Source organism: Arachis ipaensis, chromosome B3 (genome assembly GCF_059453495.1).
Source record: "Arachis ipaensis isolate K30076 ecotype BB chromosome B3, ASM5945349v1, whole genome shotgun sequence".
Classification (NCBI taxonomy): domain Eukaryota; kingdom Viridiplantae; phylum Streptophyta; class Magnoliopsida; order Fabales; family Fabaceae; genus Arachis; species Arachis ipaensis.
The window spans coordinates 126,151,788-126,165,363 of record NC_142438.1 but is presented as its reverse complement, the minus strand read 5'-3'; the positions used below and the strand labels follow the sequence as shown (position 1 = coordinate 126,165,363).

At 37.2% G+C, this 13,576-nt stretch overlaps 1 non-coding gene across 1 annotated transcript; it reads right to left on the bottom strand.

Moving 5' to 3' along the window:
• Positions 1-7,598: 7,598 nt before the first annotated feature.
• LOC148572374 (small nucleolar RNA R71) lies at positions 7,599-7,706 on the bottom strand. Its single transcript, XR_015907786.1, has one exon. It is a non-coding gene; the product is annotated as a small nucleolar RNA R71 (small nucleolar RNA).
• Between the last annotated feature and the right edge of the window lie 5,870 nt (positions 7,707-13,576).

The window sequence follows — 13,576 nt, the reverse complement described above, 5'->3', positions numbered from 1 at the left end:
AAATTTTCTTTACATAAAATAATAAAAATAATTAAATTATTATAAAATTATTTTTTCATTTGTATTTTAAAATTTTACATTTTTAAATTGTAATGTTTTATAATAAATTTTTTTATTTAAATAATTTTATCAAATTATTGTTGATTATATATTTAAAAATTTAATATTTTAAATCTCACTAAATAATTTACTAATTATTTTAAAATTTAAATTTTTTAAATTTTTTAAAATTATAATTTTTATTATTATTTAATTTTATATGGTAAAACTCAATAATTAAAAAACCGATTTATGGGATCACTTGTTAAATCTTAATATTTTAATATAGTTTTTTTTTTTAAATAACTACTGTATTTCAATAAATATAGTAGTTATTTTAAATGTTTTAATCTTTTAGATTTAACCACTAACACATTCCAAAACGAACCCCTAAATATCCCAAAATAGGTTTTGCCCCAATAAAACCTTTTACCCCCGTAAAATTTAGACTTGCAGCACCTCACACTCCTTTTTCGTCACCGCACTCCTCCTCTATCGTCGCGCCCCCTCTGTCAGCTTTATCAGCGCTGCGTCTTAGCAACGCGCTCTTCTTCTTTTCCACCTCTTCTGCGTCTCTTCACTATGGCTCGCCGTCTTAGCAACGTGCTTTTTTCTAATATTGTAAAAGATTATATTCTATCTTTTTAATTTGTGCATAATGTTAAATGTGTCTCTGGTATTTTATTTGGATGCGTTTGTGTTGATAATATTTTGATGCACTACTCTATTTGATTTGAGATTTGTTATCTCTTTTATATTCTCTAGGTTATTAGAATTAGTCTCCTATTCCTTCTTTTTTTTTATTTAATAAAAGATTCTATCCTTTTAATCTATGCATAATGTTTGATGTATTTGTGGTATTTTTTTATATATTTGTGTTGATAATTTTTTTTTTTTGCACTATTCTACATGATTTGAAATTTGTAATATTAATGTAGTTTAGATGTGCCAATACTTAATTTTAAATGTGTTTATATTGTTTATTTAATTGTAGATGTATTTGTGTTTCTATACATTTTTGTACAAGATTTGTGTGAACAAAGAATGAGTTCTGGATGTGTTTTAAGAGCATTATATTTATTATTTATGATTTTAGATGTGTATTGAACACATTTAAGATACTACATCAAATATCTATAAAACATCTAAAATAATATAATTATATACAAAATAAATTATGAACACATCCAAAATGAACCCATATTTCAAAACATATTTTAAACGATTTTAGTATCTTACTAAAAAACAAAAAATAATCTCTTTTTTTGAAAATAAAAAAATGAAAAATAAAAAAAAATATTTTTTTATCTATGGTATTTTTTCTTTTTTTTAATTTGTTTGTGTTGAAAAATTTTTTTCACTACTCTATTAATTTTGAATTTTAAAGTAAATTTAAACAGACACCAATAAAGCAGAAGAGAAGTCAGTGTCAAATCAAGAACGTTTTATTCATATAAAAACATTTATCCATTAAGCCAAATCTTCAATTAAAAATTTAACACTTTTGTTTATATAAAAATCAAATCTATTTAGTAATATATAAATACCAAATTACAACCCTAAAATCTCATCAAATTATTGAATATTATATTTTTTTTTATGACCTACAGGCTGCTGTTAGAGTCGAATACTTGAGAATGAGTAAAGTTAGAATTGACCTTTTATAAACCCATAAATAGAATAAAATTGAATTTTAGTAAAAAAAAAAAAAACAACCTAGAGGTCATAATATGTAACACTCTTACTACCAGAATGTCACACTTCTGGTTGTGCCACTCTGATAGCGAGAATATTACGACAACATCCATATATTTAGTAATAAAACAGGAGTCTTTAACTCGAAACTATATCGTTGTTTTCTTTGAAAAATCGAAAATACTTTTTCCTTTTACAAACATACATAGATACAAACCACAGCACTTACACACACACACATATACAAGACTTCTTATACAAATAACTACAAATATTATATACGTATATATTATTACAATCACGACTCATATCCCTCTTACAAAAATATAAGAATAAAGGTGAGGGGAAAACTGTAACTATATATACAACCAGATTCGCAGAAGAAAACTTCATAAGCTACCTCATCCGTCATATAAAGAGAAGTCTGTAAGGAGGTGAAAACCTAACAACACAGTTTCGCCAGAAAAGTTTTAGAATTGTTATAGAAGGATATACATATATAATAAAAATTCGTTTAACAACAGTGATCATTGCTCGTCTTATGAATCCTTATCTCTAATTTAACTTATTTCATTCTTGAATCCATCCAATCTCTTACTCATTAATTCCTTAACCTCAATCTTTATTTAAAAGTTATGCGATTATCTATTTATCCGAATAGCTCAAAGTAATCCATAAGATTCACATAATCACAAAAATATATTTTTCATATCAATATCAATTTATAATAATTTTTGGAAATAAAATGGGTTTAAGAAAAATCCCCCTACCTCGAATAGTCAAAACTCGTAAGCCACAAAATACATAAAGACTATTTTTCTCTTGGCCCGCAACAGCGACAGCCGCTCCATACTACTTTTGCAACAACAGCAGCAACTTTAATCGCGACATGCAATAACCAGAACTCAACCCTATGGCAATAATGCCGCAAAAATCTCAAAAACACATAACAGAACAGCGACTAAAAGAGTTTTCAGAGCAAAACAACTTATTACACAAAAAAGAACTGAGAATGGAGTAGCAACGGCTCCTGTAGCGACATCCGACGACATCAATGCTATTTTTCAGCGACCAGGCATGGCGGCACAACTAGAATAGAACCAAAAGAAGCAATAGCTACCCCTGAACAACTCCGGCGAACTCCAACGGCGGCGGCTTTGACCACCGCGACCCAGACAGCGGCGATGGCAGCCTTCGACGGCGAGCTCGATGGCGACGATGAATGGCAGCGTGAGCTCTCTCTCTTCTCGCGCATCTTCTCTCTCTTTGCGAACCTCTATGCCTCCAACCACGATGATGGCGACGACAAAAACCTCAACGACGGCAGCTCCTCTCAGCTCCAACGGCAGCGACGCGTGGTGACTTTCGCGACGGCGCGAGGAGCATGATCGACGGCGGCAGCTCCTCCTCTCTCTCTGAACGCCGTGCATGTCTCTCTTCCTCCTCTGGTTCAACAGTGACAGCGACAGTGACAGTTGATGAGCGGATAATTTATACGCTTTTTGACATTGTTTTTAGTATGTTTTTAGTAGGATCTAGTTACTTTTAGGGATGTTTTCATTAGTTTTTATGTTAAATTCACATTTCTGGACTTTACTATGAGTTTGTGTGTTTTTCTGTGATTTCAGGTATTTTCTGGCTGAAATTGAGGGACTTGAGCAAAAATCAGATTCAGAGGTTGAAGAAGGACTGCTGATGCTGTTGGATTCTGACCTCCCTGCACTCAAAGTGGATTTTCTGGAGCTACAGAACTCGAAATGGCGCACTTCCAATTACTTTGGAAAGTAGACATCCAGAGCTTTCCAGCAATATATAATAGTCCATACTTTAGCCAAAAATAGATGACGTAAACTGGTATTCAACGCCAGCCTTCTACCCAAACCTGGCGTCCAGCGCCAGAAAAGGAGCCAAAACCAGAGTTGAACGCCCAAACTGGCACAAAAACTGGCATTCAACTCCAAGAAGGACCTCTACACGTGCAACACTCAAGCCCAGCCCAAGCACACACCAAGTGGGCTCAGGAAGTGGATTTATGCATCAATTACCTACTCATGTAAACCCTAGTGACTAGTTTATTATAAATAGGACCTCTTACTATTGTATTAGACATCTTTGGTCTCAGTTTTAATCCATTGTTCATCTTAAGAGACTATTGATCACATTTTAGGGGGCTGGCCATCTCGGCCATGCCTGGACCTTCACTTATGTATTTTCATACGGTAGAGTTTCTACACTCCATAGATTAAGGTGTGGAGCTCTGCTGTTCCTCAAAGATTAATGTAAAGTACTACTGTTTTCTATTCAATTCATCTTATTTCACTTCTAAGATATCCATTCGCACCCAAGAACGTGATGAAGGTGATGATTATGTGTGACGCTCATCATCCTTCTCCTTTATGAACGCGTGCCTGACAAACACTTCTGTTCTACATGAAATAAGCTAGAATGAATATCTCTTAGATCTCCTAACCAGAATCTTCGTGGCGTAAGCTAGAATGATGGCGGCATTCAAGAGAATCCGGAAAGTCTAAACCTTGTCTGTGGTATTCCGAGTAGGATTCGATGAATGAATGACTGTGACGAGCTCCTAACTCGCGATTGCAGGGCGTTAGTGACAGACGCAAAAGGATAGTAAATCCTATTCCAGCATGATCGAGAACCGACAGATGAATAGCCGTGCCGTGACAGGGTGCGTGAGCATATTATTCACTGAGAGGATAAGATGAAGCCATTGGCAAGGGTGATGCCTCCAGACGATTAGCCGTGCCGTGACAGGGCATTGGATCATTTTCCCGAGAGATGACCGAAAGTAGCCATTGACAGTGGTGATGTATCACATAAAGCCAGCCATGGAAAGGAGTAAGACTGATTGGATGAAGATAGCAGGAAAGCAGAGGTTCAGAGGAACGAAAAGCATCTCCATTTGCTTATCTGAAATTCCTACCAATGATTTACATAAGTATCTCTATCCCTATTTTATTATATAATATTCGAAAACACCATTATCACTTTATATCTGCCTGACTGAGATTTGCAAGGTGACCATAGCTTGCTTCATACCAACAATCTCCGTGGGATTCGACCCTTACTCACGTAAGGTATTACTTGGACGACCCAGTGCACTTGCTGGTTAGTTGTATCGAAGTTGTGAACCATGGTATTGGCACCATGCTCTTGGCGCCATTGCCAGGGAAAGAAAGAGCCATGGATTTTACATCATTAAAGTGTAATCACGATTACGCGTACCAAGTTGCTCACGTTGCCAGGGATTGTTCGAGCCTGGACATCACAATTTCGTGCACCAAGTTTTTGGCGCCGTTGCCGGGGACTTAATTGTTCCTGTTTGGCGCCAAGAATCGTCTGAGATCCCAATCCCGGCAACAACACCAAGTTTTTGGCGCCGTTGCCGGGGATTGTTTGAGTTTGGACAACTGACGGTTCATCCTGTTGCTCAGATTAGGTAATTTTCTTTTTTGTTTTGTTTTCAAAAATTTTTCAAAAATCTTTCAAAACTTTCTCATCTGTTTTCGAAAAAAATAAAAATGTTTTCAAAAAATTTTATTCAAGATTTTTAAGAATGAATTCTAGTGTTTCATGAAGCATGTGAAGCCTGGCTGGCTGTAAAGCCATGTCTAAATTCTCTTGGACTGAGGCTTCCAAACCATCAGAGGCAAGTTACATATTTGATAAGTAATGAGCAGCAATTTGTTATCAAGAGCAATATACTTTGGTGTTACATGCTGAAGCTTGGCTGGCCATTGGCCATGTCTAGAGTTTTGGACCGGAGCTTTCATTGAAAGCTTGGCTGGCTAGTGAGCCATGTCTAATTCCTGGACTGAAGCTTTAGACTAAGAATGCAAGATTCCTGGAATTCATATTAAAAATTTTGGAATCCTTATTTTCCTTTTTCTATTAATTTTCGAAAAATTCAAAAAAAATTAGAAAATCAAAAAAATCAAAAATATTTTTGTGTTTCTTGTTTGAGTCTTGAGTCATGTTATAAGTTTGGTGTCAATTGCATATGCATCTTGCATTTTTTCGAAAATATCATGCATTCATAGGTTCTTCATGATCTTCAAGTTGTTCTTGGTAAGTCTTCTTGTTTGATCTTGATGATTTTTTGTTTTGTGTCTTTTCATGTTTATCATATGCATTCTTGAATTCTTAGTGTCTAAGCATTAAAGAATTCTAAGTTTGGTGTCTTGCATGTTTTTTTTGCATTAAAATTTTTCAAAATTGTGTCTATGATGTTCATCTTGACATTCATAGTGTTCTTGGTGGTCATCTTGACATTCATAGCATTCTTGCATGCATTCATTGTTTTGATCTAAAAATTTCATGCATTGCATAATTTTCATGTTTTTCATAAAAATTTCAAAAATAAAAAAAAAAATATCTTTCCCTTTTTCTCTCATCAAATTCGAAAATTGAGTTGACTTTTTCAAAAATTTTTAAAATCAAGTTGTTTCTCATGAGTCAAATCAAATTTTCAATTTGAAAATCTTATCTTTTTCAAAATCTTTTTCAAAAATCAAATCTTTTTCAAAATTCTTAGTTATCTTCGAAAATTCCAAAAATATTTTTCAAAAATCTTTTTCTTATTTCTATATCAAATTTTCGAAAATAACATAATCAATTAATGTTTTGATTCAAAAATTTCAAGTTTGTTACTTACTTGTTAAGAAAGATTCAAACTTTAAGTTCTAGAATCATATCTTGTGATTTCTTGTGAATCAAGTCATTAATTGAGATTTTAAAAATCAAATCTTTTTCAAAAACTAATTCCTAACATATCTTTTCAAAAATATCTTCTTATCTTATCTTTTTCAAAAATATCTTTTCAAAATATCTTTCCTAACCTTCTAACTTCTTATCTTTTCAAAATTTGTTTCAACTAACTAACTAACTTTTTATTTGTTCCTTAACTTTTTCAAAACTACCTAACTAACTCTCTCTCTCTAATTTTCGAAAATATCTTCCCTCTTTTTCAAAAATTTCTTTTTAATTAACTAATTATTCTTATTTTTTTATTTTTAATTTTAAAAATTTTTCGAAAAAAATACTAACAATTTTCAAAAACCATTTTTCGAAAATCACTAACACTTTTTCAAAATAATTTTCGAAAATTATCCCTCCCCCATCTTATTCTACTTATTCATTCATATCCTAACATCTCATCTCACATCTCTGCCATCCTCACAGTTGTGTTTTCTCCATTATATTACATTCTTTGTCTCCCCCTCTTCTTCTACCCACACAGGGATCCCTATACTGTGGTATAAAGGATCTCTATTATTATTATTATTATTCTGTGCTTTCTTCTTTGTCATATGAGCAGGAGCAAGGATAAGAACATTCTTGTGGAAGCAGATCCAGAACCTGAAAGGACTCTGAAGAGAAAATTAAGAGAAGCTAAATTACAACAATCCAGAGAAAACCTTTCAGAAATTTTCGAACAGGAAGAGGAGATGGCAGCCGAAAATAATAATAATGTAAGGAAGATGCTCGGTGACTTCACTGCACCTAATTCCAATTTACATGGAAGAAGCATCTCCATTCCTGCCATTGGAGCAAACAACTTTGAGCTGAAACCTCAATTAGTTTCTCTGATGCAGCAAAACTGCAAGTTTCATGGACTTCCATCTGAAGATCCTTTTCAGTTCTTAACTGAATTCTTGCAGATATGTGATACTGTTAAGACTAATGGAGTAGATCCAGAAGTCTACAGGCTCATGCTTTTCCCTTTTGCTGTAAGAGACAGAGCTAGACTATGGTTGGATTCTCAACCCAAAGACAGCCTGAACTCTTGGGATAAGCTGGTCACGGCTTTCTTAGCCAAGTACTTTCCTCCTCAAAAGCTGAGCAAGCTTAGAGCTGATGTTCAAACCTTCAGACAGAAAGAAGGTGAATCCCTCTATGAAGCTTGGGAAAGATACAAGCAGTTGACCAAAAAGTGTCCTTCTGACATGCTTTCAGAACGGACCATCCTGGATATATTCTATGATGGTTTATCTGAGCTATCAAAGATGTCATTGGATACTTCTGCAGGTGGATCCATTCACCTAAAGAAAACGCCTGCAGAAGCTCAAGGACTCATTGACATGGTTGCTAATAACCAGTTCATGTACACTTCTGAAAGGAATCCTGTGAGTAATGGGACGCCTATGAAGAAGGGAGTTCTTGAAGTTGATACTCTGAATGCCATATTGGCTCAGAACAAAATATTGACTCAGCAAGTCAATATGATTTCTCAGAGTCTGCATGGAATGCAAGCTGCATCCAACAGTACTCAAGAGGCTTCTTATGCAGAAGAAGCTTATGATCCTGAGAACCCTGCAATAGCAGAGGTAAATTACTTAGGTGAACCTTATGGAAACACCTATAACTCATCATGGAGAAATCATCCAAATTTCTCATGGAAGGATCAAAAGCCTCAACAAGGCTTTAATAATGGTGGAAGAAACAGGTTTAGCAATAGCAAGCCTTTTCCATCATCCACTCAGCAACAGACAGAGAACTCTGAACAAAATACTTCTAATCTAGCAAATTTAGTCTCTGATCTATCTAAGGCCACTGTGAGTTTCATGAATGAAACAAGGTCTTCCATTAGAAATTTGGAAGCACAAGTGGGCCAGCTGAGTAAAAGGATCACTGAAATCCCTCCTAGTACTCTCCCAAGTAATACAGAAGAGAATCCAAAAGGAGAGTGCAAGGCCATTGACATAAGCACCATGGCCGAACCCAAAGAAGGAGAGGAGGGCGTGAATCCCAAGGAGGAAGACCTCCTGGGACGTCCAGTGATCAATAAGGAGCTTCCCTCTGAGGAACTAAAGGACTCTGAGGCTCATCTAGAGACCATAGAGATTCCATTGAACCTCCTTATGCCCTTCATGAGCTCTGATGAGTATTCCTCTTCTGAAGAGAATGAGGATGTTACTGAAGAGCAAACTGCCAAGTTTCTTGGTGCAATCATGAAGCTGAATGCCAAATTATTTAGCATTGATACTTGGGAAGTTGAACCTCCCTTGTTCATTAATGAACTGAGTGATCTGGATCAACTGACATTGCCTCAGAAGAGACAGGATCCTGGAAAGTTCATAATACCCTGTACCATAGGCACCATGATCTTTAAGGCCCTGTGTGACCTTGGTTCAGGGATAAACCTCATGCCCCTCTCTGTAATAGAGAAACTGGGAATCTATGGGGTGCAAGCTGCTAGAATCTCATTAGAGATGGCAGACAACTCAAGAAAATAGGCTTATGGACAAGTAGAGGATGTGCTAGTAAAGGTTGAGGGCCTTTACATCCCTACTGATTTCATAGTCCTGGATACTGGAAAGGAAGAGGATGAATCCATCATCCTAGGAAGACCTTTCCTGGCCACAGCAAGAGCTGTGATTGATGTTGACAGAGGTGAAATAGTCCTTCAATGGAATGAGGACTCCCTTGTGTTTAAAACTCAAGAATCTCCCTCTGCAACCATGGAGAGGAAGCAGAAAAAGCTTCTCTCAAAGCAGAGTCAACCAGAGCCCCCACAGTCAAACTCTAAGTTTGGTGTTGGGAGGCCACAACCAAACTCTAAGTTTGGTGTTGAACTCCCATATCCAAACTCTAAGTTTGGTGTTGGAGAGTCTCAACAAAGCTCTGCACATCTGTGAGGCTCCATGAGAGCCCACTGTCAAGCTATTGACACTAAAGAAGCGCTTGTTGGGAGGCAACCCAATCTTTATTTATCTAACTATATTCTTCTTAGTTATATGTCTTTGTAGGTTCATGATCATGTGGAGTCACAAAATAAATATAAAAATTGAAAACGGAATCAAAAACAGCAGAAGAAAAATCACACCCTGGAGGAGCATCTGTCTGGCGTTCAGCGCCAGAACAGAGCATGGTTCTGGCGCTGAACGCCCAAAATGGGCAGCTTCTGGGCGCTGAACGCCAGAACAGGCATGGTTCTGGCGTTCAACGCCAGAAATGGCACACAAATGGGCGCTGAACGCCCAAAATGGCCACCAACCTGGCGCTGAACGCCCAGAGTTGGGTACAATGGCATTTTTACATGCCTAATGGGTGCAGGGATGTAAATCCTTGAACACCTCAGGATCTGTGGACCCCACAGGATCCCCACCTACCTCCACTCACTTCTTCTCATCACTCTCTTTCACACAACCCCCTAAACACTCTTCCCCCAAAAACCCTTCACCAATCACCTCAAACTCTCTTCCCCATCACCTCTTCACCACTCACATCCATCCACTCTTCCCCATAAACCTACCTCATAAACTCCACCTACCTTCAAAATTCAAAACCAATTTCCCACCCAAACCCACCCATATGGCCGAACCAATACCCCACCTACCTACCCTATATAAAGCCCTCCATTCTTCTTCAAATTCACACAACACACCCCTCTACACTCCTCTTGGCCGAAACCACATCTCCCTCTCCCTCTCCATATTTCTTCTTCTTCTTCTTCTATTCTTTTGTTTATTGCTCGAGGGCGAGCAATATTCTAAGTTTGGTGTGGTAAAAGCATAGCTTTTTTGTTTTTCCATTACCATTGATGGCATCTAAGACCGGAGAATCCTTTAGAAGAGGGAAAGGGAAGACAAAAGCTTCCACATCCGAGTCATGGGAGATGGAAAGGTTCATCTCCAAAGCCCATCAAGACCACTTCTATGATGTTGTGGCCAAGAAGAAGGTGATCCCTGAGGTCCCTTTCAAACTCAAAAGAAATGAGTATCCGGAGATCCGACATGAAATTCAAAGAAGAGGTTGGGAAGTTCTAACAAATCCCATCCAACAAGTCGGCATCCTAATGGTTCAAGAGTTCTATGCCAATGCATGGATCACCAAGAACCATGATCAAAGTAAGAACCCGGATCCAAAGAACTATGTTACAATGGTTCGGGGGAAATACTTAGATTTTAGTCCGGAAAATGTGAGGTTGGCGTTCAACTTGCCAAACATGGAAGAGAACGCACGTCCCTACACAAGGAGAGTCAACTTTGATCAAAGGTTGGACCAAGTCCTTATGGACATATGCGTAGAAGGAACTCAATGGAAGGTTGACTCCAAAGGCAAGCCGGTTCAACTAAGAAGATTGGACCTCAAGCCTATAGCTAGAGGATGGTTGGAGTTCATTCAATGCTCAATCATTCCCACTAGCAACCGGTCTGAAGTTACTATAGACCGGGCCATCATGATCCATAGCATCATGATTGGAGAAGAGGTGGAAGTTCATGAGATTATATCTCAAGAACTCTACAAGGTGGCTGACAAGTCCTCCACTATGGCAAGGTTAGCCTTTCCTCATCTCATTTGCCACCTATGCAATTCAGCTGGGATTGACATAGAGGGAGATATCCTCATTAAAGAGGACAAACCCATCACTAAGAAAAAGATAGAGCAAACAAGAGAGCTCATTCATGGAGCTCAAGAGGCGTATGAAGCTCATCACCATGAGATCCCGGAAATGCCTCAAATGCACTTTCCTCCACAAAACTATTGGGAGCAAATCAACACCTCCCTAGGAGAATTGAGTTCCAATATGGGACAACTAAGGGTGGAACATCAAGAGCACTCCATCATGCTTCGTGAAATAAGAGAAGATCTAAAAGCAATGAAGGAGGAGCAACAAAGACAAGGAAGAGACATAGAAGAGCTCAAGGACATCATTGGTTCCTCAAGAAGGAAACGCCACCATCACTAAGGTGGATTCATTCCTTGTTCTTATTTCTTCTGTTTTTCATTTTCTATGTTATGTGCTTAACTGTGTTTGTGTCTTCATTACATGATCATTAGTAGTTAGTAACTATGTCTTAAAAGTTATGAATGTCCTATGAATCCATCACCTCTCTTAAATGAAAAATGTTTTAATTCAAAAGAACAAGAAGTACATGAGTTTCGAATTTATCCTTGAACTTAGTTTAATTATATTGATGTGGTGACAATGCTTCTTGTTTTCTGAATGTATGCTTGAACAGTGCATATGTCTTTTGAAGTTGTTGTTTAAGAATGTTAAATATGTTGGCTCTTGAAAGAATGATGACTAGGAGACATGTTATTTGATAATCTGAAAAATCATAAAAATGATTCTTGAAGCAAGAAAAAGCAGCAAAGAACAAAGCTTGCAGAAAAAAAAAGAAAAAAAAAAGGGCGAAAAAATAAAAAAAAATAGAAAGAAGAAGAAAAAGCAAGCAGAAAAAGCCAATAACCCTTAAAACCAAAAGGCAAGGGCAAATAAAAAGGATCCCAAGGCTTTGAGCATCAGTGGATAGGAGGGCCTAAAGGAATAAAATCCTGGTCTAAGCGGCTAAACCAAGCTGTCCCTAACCATGTGCTTGTGGCGTGTAGGTGTCAAGTGAAAACTTGAGACTGAGCGGTTAAAGTCAAGGTCCAAAGCAAAAAAAAAAAGAGTGTGCTTAAGAACCCTGGACACCTCTAATTGGGAACTTTAGCAAAGTTGAGTCACAATCTGAAAAGGTTCACCCAGTTATGTGTCTGTGGCATTTATGTATCCGGTGGTAATACTGGAAAACAAAGTGCTTAGGGCCACGGCCAAGACTCATAAAGAAGCTGTGTTCAAGAATCATCATACTGAACTAGGAGAATCAATAACACTATCTAAACTCTGAGTTCCTATAGATGCCAATCATTCTGAACCTCAATGGATAAAGTGAGATGCCAAAACTATTCAAGAGGCAAAAAGCTATAAGTCCCGCTCATTTGATTGAAGCTCTGTTTCATTGATAGTTTGGAATTTATAGTATATTCTCTTCTTTTTATCCTATTTTATTTTCAGTTGCTTGGGGACAAGCAACAATTTAAGTTTGGTGTTGTGATGAGCGGATAATTTATACGCTTTTTGACATTGTTTTTAGTATGTTTTTAGTAGGATCTAGTTACTTTTAGGGATGTTTTCATTAGTTTTTATGTTAAATTCACATTTCTGGACTTTACTATGAGTTTGTGTGTTTTTCTGTGATTTCATGTATTTTCTGGCTGAAATTGAGGGACTTGAGCAAAAATCAGATTCAGAGGTTGAAGAAGGACTGCTGATGCTGTTGGATTCTGACCTCCCTGCACTCAAAGTGGATTTTCTGGAGCTACAAAACTCGAAATGGCGCGCTTCCAATTGCGTTGGAAAGTAGACATCCAATACTTTCCAGCAATATATAATAGTCCATACCATGACCAAAAATAGACGACGTAAACAGGCGTTCAATGCCAGCCTTCTACCCAAACCTGGCGTCCAGCGCCAGAAAAGGAGCCAAAACCAGAGTTGAACGCCCAAACTGGCACAAAAACTGGCATTCAACTCCAAGAAGGACTTCTACACGTGCAACACTCAAGCCCAGCCCAAGCACACACCAAGTGGGCCCAGGAAGTGGATTTATGCATCAATTACCTACTCATATAAACCCTAGTGACTAGTTTATTATAAATAGGACCTCTTACTATTGTATTAGACATCTTTGGTCTCAGTTTTAATCCATTGTTCATCTTAGGAGACTATTGATCACATTTTAGGGGGCTGGCCATCACGGCAATGCCTGGACCTTCACTTATGTATTTTCATACGGTAGAGTTTCTACACTCCATAGATTAAGGTGTGGAGCTCTGCTGTTCCTCAAAGATTAATGCAAAGTACTACTGTTTTCTATTCAATTCATCTTATTTCACTTCTAAGATATCCATTCGCACCCAAGAACGTGATGAAGGTGATGATTATGTGTGACGCTCATCATCCTTCTCCTTTATGAACGCGTGCCTGACAAACACTTCTGTTCTACATGAAATAAGCTAGAATGAATATCTCTTAGATCTCCTAACCAGAATC